We start from the raw sequence: 10083 nt of genomic DNA, 5'->3' as shown, positions 1-10083 counted from the left end.
TTCTTCCATTACATTACATTCTTTGTCTCCCTCTTTTCTTCCACTCACAAAGGGATCCCTATACTGCGGTATAAAGAAACTCTATTATTATTATTTTTTCTGTGCCCTCTTCTTTGTCATATGAGCAGGAGCAAGGACAAGAATATTCTTGTTGAAGCAGATCCGGAACCTGAAAGGACTCTGAAGAGAAAATTAAGAGAAGCTAAATTACAACAATCCAGAGAGAACCTTTCAGAAATTTTTGAACAGGAAGAGGAGATGGCAGCCGAAAATAATAATAATGCAAGGAGGATGCTTGGTGACTTTACTGCACTAAATTCCAATTTACATGGAAGAAGCATCTCCATTCCTTCCATTGGAGCAAACAATTTTGAGCTGAAACCTCAGCTAGTTTCTATGATGCAGCAGAACTGCAAGTTTCATGGACTTCCATCCGAAGATCCCTTTCAGTTCTTAACTGAATTCTTGTAGATCTGTGATACTGTTAAGACTAACGGAGTAGATCCTGAAGTCTACAGGCTCATGCTTTTCCCATTTGCTGTAAGAGACAGAGCTAGAATATGGTTGGACTCTCAACCTAAGGATAGCCTGAACTCTTGGGATAAGCTGGTCAAGGCTTTCCTAGCCAAGTTCTTTCCTCCTCAAAAGCTGAGCAAGCTTAGAGTGGATGTTCAAACCTTTATACAAAAAGAAGGTGAATCCCTCTATGAAGCTTAGGAGAGATACAAAGGACTGACCAAAAAGTGTCCTTCTGACATGCTTTCAGAATGGACCATCCTGGATATATTCTATGATGGTCTGTCTGAGTTATCTAAGATGTCATTGGATACCTCTGTAGGTGGATCCATTCACCTAAAGAAAACGCCTGCAGAAGCTCAAGAACTCATTGACATGGTTGCAAATAACCAGTTCATGTACACTTCTGAAAGAAATCCTGTGAATAATGGGACGCCTATGAAGAAGGGAGTTCTTGAAATTGATACTCTGAATGCCATATTGGCTCAGAATAAAATATTGACTCAGCAAGTCAATATGATTTCTCAGAGTCTGAATGGAATGCAAGCTGCATCCAACAGTACTCAAGAGGCATCTTCTGAAGAAGAAGCTTATGATCCTGAGAACCCTGCAATAGCAGAGGTGAATTACTTAGGTGAACCTTATGGAAACACCTATAACTCATCATGGATAAATCATCCAAATTTCTCATGGAAGGATCAAAAGCCTCAACAAGGCTTTAATAATGGTGGAAGAAACAGGTTTAACAATAATAAACCTTTTCCATCATCCACTCAACAACAGACAGAGAACTCTGAACAAAATACTTCTAATTTAGCAAACTTAGTCTCTAATCTATCTAAGGCCACTGTAAGTTTCATGAATAAAACAAGGTCTTCCATTAGAAATTTGGAAGCACAAGTGGGCCAGGTGAGTAAGAGGATCACTGAAATCCCTCCTAGTACTCTCCCAAGCAATACAGAAGAGAACCCAAAAGGAGAGTGCAAGGCCATTGACATAAGCACCATGGCCGAACCCAAAGAGGGAGAGGAGGACGTGAATCCCAAGGAGGAAGACCTCCTGGGATGTCCAGTGATCAATAAGGAGCTTCCCTCTGAGGAACCAAAGGACTCTGAGGCTCATCTAGAGACCATAGAGATTCCATTGAACCTTCTTATGCCCTTCATGAGCTCTGATGAGTATTCCTCTTCTGAAGAGAATGAGGATGTTACTGAAGAGCAAACTGCCAAGTTTCTTGGTGCAATCATGAAGCTGAATGCCAAATTATTTGGCATTGATACTTGGGAAGTTGAACTTCCCTTGTTCATCAATGAACTAAGTGATCTGGATCAACTGACATTGCCTCAGAAGAGACAGGATCCTGGAAAGTTCATAATACCCTGTACCATAGGCACCATGATCTTTAAGGCTCTGTGTGACCTTGGTTCAGGAATAAACCTCATGCCCCTCTCTGTAATAGAGAAACTGGGAATCTATGGGGTGCAAGCTGCTAAAATCTCATTAGAGATGGCAGACAATTCAAGAAAACAGGCTTATGGACAAGTAGAGGACGTGTTAGTAAAGGTTGAGGGCCTTTACATCCCTGCTGATTTCATAGTCCTGGATACTGGAAAGGAAGAGGATGAATCCATCATCCTAGGAAGACCTTTCCTAGCCACAGCAAGAGCTGTGATTGATGTGGACAGAGGAGAATTAGTCCTTCAATTGAATAAGGACAACCTTGTGTTTACAACTCAAGGATCCCTCTCTGCATCCATGGAGAGGAAGCAGAAAAAGCTTCTCTCAAAGCAGAGTCAACCAAAGCCCCCACAATCAAACTCTAAGTTTGGTGTTGAGAGGCCACAACCAAATTCTAAGTTTGGTGTTGAACTCCCATATCCAAGCTCTAAGTTTGGTGTTGGGGAGTCTCAACAAAGCTCTGCACACCTGTGAGGCTCCATGAAGAGCCCACTGTCAAGTTATTGACATTAAAGAAGCGCTTGTTGGGAGGCAACCCAATGTTTATTTATCTAATTTTTATTTTCATTGTTTTTTCATGTCTTTATAGGTTCATGATCATGTGGAGTCACAAAATAAATAGAAAAATTGAAAACAGAATCAAAAACAGCAGAAGAAAAATCACACCCTGGAGGAGCATCTGTCTGGCGTTCAGCGCCAGAACAGAGCATGGTTCTGGCGCTGAACGCCCAAAATGGGCAGCATCCTGGCGCTGAACGCCCAGAACAAGCATGGTTCTGGCATTCAACGCCAGAAGTGGTAACAAATGGGCGTTGAACGCCCAAAATGGGCACCAACCTGGCGCTGAACGCCCAGAGTTGTGTGCACATGCCTAAATTGATGCAGGGATGTAAATGCCTTGACACCTCAGGATCTGTGGACCCCACAGAATTCCCACCTACCTCATCATCTCTCTTTCCATTCATGATCATCCCTTCTGTTTTCCATTTACCACTCACATCCATACACCCACTACCTTCAAAATTCAACATCTCTCTCCCACCCAATCCCACCCATATGGCCGAATACACACTCCCATCCATCTCCTCCATATCTTCTTCTTCTTCTTCTTCTATTCTTTCTTCTTTTGCTCGAGGGCGAGCAACATTCTAAGTTTGGTGTGGTAAAAGCATAGCTTTTTTGTTTTTTTCCATAACCATTGATGGCACCTAAGGCCAGAGAAACCTCTAGAAAGAGGAAAGGGAAGACAGAAGCTTCCATCAAGGGTCTATAGCTCAGTGGTAGAACATTTGACTGCAAATCAAGAGATCCCTGAGATACCTCAGGGGATACATTTTCTTCCACACAATTATTGGAAGCAACTAAGGGTGGAACATCAAGAGCACTCCATCATCCTTCATGAAATCATAGAAGATCTAAAAAGCAATGAGGGAGGAGCAACAAAGACAAGGAAGAGACATAGAAGAGCTCAAGGACATCATTGGTTCCTCAAGAAGGAAACGCCACCATCACTAAGGTGGATTCATTCCTTGTTCTTATTTCTTCTGTTTTTCATTTTCTATGTTGTGTGCTTATTTGTGTTTGTGTCTTCATTACATGATCATTAGTAGTTAGTAACTATGTCCTAAAGTTATGAATGTCCTATGAATCCATCACTTCTCTTAAATAAAAAATTGTTTTAATTCAAAAAGAACAAGAAGTACATGAGTTTCGAATTTATCCTTGAACTTAGTTTAATTATATTGATGCGGTGACAATGCTTCTTGTTTTCTGAATGTATGCTTGAACAGTGCATATGTCTTTTGAAGTTGTTGTTTAAGAATGTTAAATATGTTGGCTCTTGAAAGAATGATGACTAGGAGACATGTTATTTGATAATCTGAAAAATCATAAAAATGATTCTTGAAGTAAGAAAAAGCAGCAAAGAACAAAGCTTGCAGAAAAAAAAATAGGCAAAAAAAAAATATAGAAAGAAAAAGAAAAAGCAAGTAGAAAAAGCCAATAACCCTTAAAACCAAAAGGCAAGGACAAATAAAAAGGATCCCAAGGCTTTGAGCATCAGTGGATAGGAGGGCCTAAAGGAATAAAATCCTGGTCTAAGCGGCTAAACCAAGCTGTCCCTAACCATGTGCTTGTGGCGTGTAGGTGTCAAGTGAAAACTTGAGACTGAGCGGTTAAAGTCAAGGTCCAAAGCAAAAAAAAAAGTGTGCTTAAGAACCCTGGACACCTCTGATTGGGGACTTTAGCAAAGTTGAGTCACAATCTGAAAAGGTTCACCCAAATTATGTGTCTGTGGCATTTATGTATCCGGTGGTAATACTGGAAAACAAAGTGCTTAGGGCCACGACCAAAACTCATAAAGAAGCTGTGTTCAAGAATGATCATACTGAACTAGGAGAATCAATAATACTATCTGAACTCTGAGTTCCTATAGATGCCAATCATTCTGAACCTCAATGGATAGAGTGAGATGCCAAAACTATTCAAGAGGCAAAAAGCTATAAGTCCCGCTCATATGATTGGAGCTATGTTTCATTGATAGTTTGGAATTTATAGTATATTCTCTTCTTTTTATCCTAATTAATTTTCAGTTGCTTGGGGACAAGCAACAATTTAAATTTGGTGTTGTGATGAGCGGATAATTTATACGCTTTTTGACATTGTTTTTAGTATATTTTTAGTAGGATCTAGTTACTTTTAGGGATGTTTTCATTAGTTTTTATGTTAAATTCACATTTCTGGACTTTACTATGAGTTTGTGTGTTTTTCTGTGATTTCAGGTATTTTCTGGCTGAAATTGAGGGACTTGAGCAGAAATCAGATTCAGAGGTTGAAGAAGGACTGCTGATGCTGTTGGATTCTGACCTCCCTGCACTCAAAGTGGATTTTCTGGAGCTACAGAACTCGAAATGACGCGCTTCCAATTGCGTTGGAAAGTAGACATCCAGGGCTTTCCATCAATATATAATAGTCCATACTGTGGCCAAGAATATACGACGTAAACTGGCGTTCAACGCCAGCTTTCTGCCCAAATCTGGCGTCCAGCGCCAGAAAAGGAGCCAAAACCAGAGTTGAACGCCCAAACTGGCACAAAAGCTGGCGTTCAACTCCAAGAAGGACCTCTACACGTACAACACTCAAGCTCAGCCCAAGCACACACCAAGTGGGCCCCGGAAGTGGATTTATGCATCAATTACTTACTCATGTAAACCCTAGTAGCTAGTTTATTATAAATAGGACCTTTCACTATTGTATTAGACGTCTTTTTGACCATCTTTGAACGCATAGTTCTTAGACCATGGGGGCTGGCCTCTCGGCCATGCCTGGACCTTTCACTTATGTATTTTCAACGGTAGAGTTTCTACACTCCATAGATTAAGGTGTGGAGCTCTGCTGTTCCTCAAAGATTAATGCAAAGTACTACTGTTTTCTATTCAATTCATCTTATTTTGCTTCTAAGATATTCATTCGTACTTCAATCTGAATGTGATGAACGTGACAATCATCATCATTCCCTATGAACGCGTGCCTGATAACCACTTCCGTTCTACCTTCGACTGAATGAGTATCTCTTAGATCTCTTAATCAGAATCTTCGTGGCGTAAGCTAGAATGATGGCGGCATTCAAGAGAATCCGGAAAGTCTAAACATTGTCTGTGGTATTCCGAGTAGGATTCAATGAATGAATGACTGTGACGAGCTCCAAACTCGCGATTGCGGGGCGTTAATGACAGACGCAAAAGGATAGTAAATCCTATTCCAGCATGATCGAGAACCGACAGATGAATAGCCGTGCCGTGACAGGGTGCGTTGACCATTTTCACTGAGAGGATAATATGAAGCCATTGACAAGGGTGATGCCTCCAGACGATTAGCCGTGCCGTGACAGGGCATTGGATCATTTTCCCGAGAGATGACCGAAAGTAGCCATTGACAATGGTGATGTATCACATAAAGCCAGCCATGGAAAGGAGTAAGACTGATTGGATGAAGATAGCAGGAAAGCAGAGGTTCAGAGGAACGAAAGCATCTCCATTCGCTTATCTGAAATTCTCAACAACGAATTACATAAGTATTTCTATTTCTATTCTATTAATTATTATTCGAAAACACCATTATCAATTTATATCTGCCTAACTGAGATTTGCAAGGTGACCATAGCTTGCTTCATACCAACAATCTCTGTGGGATTCGACCCTTACTCACGTAAGGTATTACTTGGACGACCCAGTGCACTTGCTGGTCAGTTACACGGAGTTGTGAACCGTGGTTTTGGCATCATGTTTTTGGCGCCATTTCCAGGGAAAGAAAGAGCAATGAACTTTACATAATTAAAGTGTAATCACGATTCCGCGTACCAGAAATCTTGGAAAAAGATTTATGGAAGCAAAAAACAAGAGAGGTTTCGAAAGAAATGATGCAAGTTTTCAAAAGTTGAAGCAAAAAAGAAGAAAGAGAAAATAATTGTGTTTATATAGCCACTAGGGGCAAAATGGTACATTTATCCCTCATTTAATGCTAGGAATGATTACCAAGATAACTGAAAAGACGTGCGAATAGTTACGAAAAGACGCAACATAAATATTCAAAAACAAGTCGAGTACCTGACCTAGAAAGGCAGTATACCCCACGTTATGCAACTAGAAGCTACAAGAGATCAAGAATGACTTAAAGATGCTTGAGCTCGACCTAAAGATGCTTGGTGAACAAATACTAAACACTGACTTAGAAATTTTCACAAGTTAAAGCACAATATTCGTCAAAATTCTAAACCGGAATTTAACGTTCTTCAAAGTTTAGTAAAAGTTGTCACAAATTTAAATTAATAACCGGGAGTTTAATCTCGGATCTTTCTTCCTAGGAATCACAATCGAGTATCTAATTATTGGCTATAGGAGAAAATGGGATTTGTTCGCAATTGACGGGAATTTAAATAACAAAAAATTAAAAGAGCAAGCAATAAGTAAATATAAAAAAGAATTAAACTAGGATTAATTAAGGAAATTAACTAAGAATAAGTAAGCGAATATCAAATGCAAAAATGGTCTTGGCAAGGATTGAGGGTCAAGGATCACTATCCTTGTCATTAACCACAAGATGATAATTACAAAGAGCAAATCCAATTCGTCAACCTTTATAAATCGATGAGCAATTAGGCTTAATTAATCCTAATCCATAAGTCCTAACTAACTTACTAATTAAATTAGTAAAAGATTAGCATTAGTGAAAACAAGATCAATTAATATCTCTAAATTATCAATCAGCTTTGACATTAGTAACTCAAGTTCACCCAAGTTCCCAACCTAAGCCAAGAGTGCAAAAATCTACTCTATAACTAAGTTTAAATTTTTTATCAATCACTTGGTAAGCATAAAAGTGAAGCATCATAAATTGCAAGAAATAGAATCTATAACTATCCAATTCAAGGAATCAATAATAACAACTCAAGCAAGTAAGAATAAAGCATAAAACATCAAATTCATTCATAAGAAGCATAAAATTCAACAAGTGTTCATAAACTAAAATGATATAAACAAGAAACTAAAAAGAGAAATCTATCAAACCAAAGTAGTAGACTAAGAAATGTAAATAAAACTAAATTAAAACCTAAAACTAGGAAGAAAATTCAAGAAAATTCTTGAATTTTAGAGAGAAGTTGTAGCTTCTCTCTCTATAATTCAAGGTTTAAAACCCTAAAAAACCTAAACTAAGACTACTTAGAGATTCCTTGGTGTTCTCCCTTCCATTCCTTCTTGAAATACTTCAAAAATCTAATGCTTGGGCCTTTTGGGGCCCAAATTGCGAGTCCACGTACTCATTAACCCAGGCACATGATAGCATTGTCGCCTAGGCAAAAAACCTTACCTAGGCAAAATTTTGCTTAGGTCACAAATTTTGCTTAGGAGAGATTTTGCCTGGTCAACACTTCTTCATTTGGGCGAAACCAGAAATGTTGAACTTCTTGTTTTGTGATTCTTTTCTCTTTTAGCCATGTTTCATGCTTCCACTTGAACCTAAATTAAGGATTATAGATTCAAATATATTTAATTTATAGACAAGAATCATACGAACTTGTCATTAATCGTAATTAGAATGAAGAATCACAAATCTAGTCAATTAAGAACAAAAATAGAGAAAAATTACATGAAAATCCTAAAATGCATACAATAATTCACATGAAATTGGACTTCATCACTTAGTCTCAAGCAGGGACATTGTTCATACACTGGCTCACAACTTAGCTAGGCTTAAAATGAATAAAGCCCAAGCAACACTCTACAGATATTAGTATTCAAATCTTCATTGCTACTTATCCGACCCTATAAGAGGTTGGACATGACGACATGGCCCTAGCACTATTTATTTAAATAAGTAACTAGCTCTTTCAGTATCTCCTATTAATCTAGAAAGGAGATCTTAATAAGTTTCCTAATAAAAGGGAATGATTCCTCCATCAAAGGTAGAACTACTCTAAAAAGTAGTTATTGACTCTACATCTACATTTAAAAATACCCTAACACCCTCAAGCCAATCTACCAAAAACTTGCTTAAAATCCTTGCTAACTTAAGCATAAGAGTTCCTTGGGGAACCACCCCCACTTCCTCACAAGGAACTCGGACGATGGCTCCTCGACACCAGAAGACGTCAGACGCTGATAAACCACTATTTTATGATTTATCTTGTGCTCAATTGAGTGTTTTTTATCAATTCTTCACCCACTTATTCACATAATTTGCATGGTTTTATAATTCCTTCCTTATTCTGTGATATATGTGAAAACATGTTGCCTATGCCTTAAAAATATTAATTTTAAATATCCTTTATTACCATTCAATGTCGTGATCTGTGTGTTAAGTATTTTCAGGCTTCATAGGGCAGGAATGGCTTAGAGGACAGAAAGGAAACATGCAAAAATGGAAGGAACGCACAAAATGGAGTTTTAAAGAAAATGGCAGCGACGCGCACGCATGGACGACGCGGACGCGTGCCTTGCGCAGAACACAAGCGACGCGCACGCATGGCCGACGTGAACGCGCGCCTAGCATAAAGCACGAGCGACGCGTACGCGTGACTGACGCGTACGCGTGACAAGAAAATTTGCCAAATGACTCGCATGTGTGACCCACGTGTATGCGTGACCTGCGCAATCTGCAGAATTAATAGAAAATGCTGGAGGCGATTTTGGGCCGTGTTTTGGCCCAGTTCTCGGCCCAGAAAACACAGATTAGAGGCTATAAAGTGAGGAAATCAATTCATTCAAAATAACAACATTCATAATTCACAATTTTAGGTTTTAGATGTAGTTTCTAGAGAGAGAGGCTCTCTCCTCTCTCTTAGGTTTTAGTATTAGGATTTATCTTATTTTATGGTTAATTCTTCATTCCAAGTTCAATATTCCTTTAATTTATATTTCTCTTCTACTTTTATTTACTCTATTACTTTAGTTGCTCTATTTCACTTGCTAATTACTTATGTTGCCAAATTGGCTTATGAACTCTTCATGTTAGAATTGATATCTTTATTTAATATAATTTGAGGTATTTCAGATTTAAGATTGTTTCCTTCTATTTATAATATAAATAATTTAGATTTTTTCCCCTTTGCTTTGGTTGAGTAATTGGTGACACTTAAGTTGTTAAACTCAGCTATTGATTGAAAATTGGAAATTGCTGATTGATGTGGATCCCTCTAAAGCTAGTCTTTCTACAGGAGTTGACTAGGACTTGAGGAATAAAATTAATTAGTCCACTTGACTTTCCTTTATTTAGTAAGGGTTAACTAAGTGGGAGCAATAACCAATTCTCATCACACCTGATAAGGATAACTAGGATGGAATTTTCAGTTCTTATACCTTGCACTGGTGTTCATGATAATTAATTTACTTTATTGCCAGTTTATTTTCCTGTTCCCTATTTCAAAAACTCAAAAATATACCTTTTTTCATAACCAATAATAAATCATACTTCCCTGCAATTCCTTGAGAGACGACCCGAGGTCTCAATACTTCGGTTATCAATTTTATTGGGTTTGCTTAAGTGACAACCAAAACTTTTGTATGAAAGGATTCTTTGTTGGTTTAGATACTATACTACCAACGCGGTTATTTT

At 38.4% G+C, this 10083-nt stretch overlaps 1 non-coding gene across 1 annotated transcript; it reads right to left on the bottom strand.

Moving 5' to 3' along the window:
* Positions 1-654: 654 nt before the first annotated feature.
* On the bottom strand, positions 655-762 carry LOC148545943 (small nucleolar RNA R71). The gene has a single exon (XR_015902113.1). It is a non-coding gene; the product is annotated as a small nucleolar RNA R71 (small nucleolar RNA).
* Between the last annotated feature and the right edge of the window lie 9321 nt (positions 763-10083).

The sequence above is a fragment of the Arachis ipaensis genome, chromosome B9 (genome assembly GCF_059453495.1).
Source record: "Arachis ipaensis isolate K30076 ecotype BB chromosome B9, ASM5945349v1, whole genome shotgun sequence".
In the NCBI taxonomy this organism is placed as follows: Eukaryota; Viridiplantae; Streptophyta; class Magnoliopsida; order Fabales; family Fabaceae; genus Arachis; species Arachis ipaensis.
The sequence above is the reverse complement of the archived record's forward strand: the minus strand, read 5'-3'. Positions and strand labels throughout refer to the sequence as shown.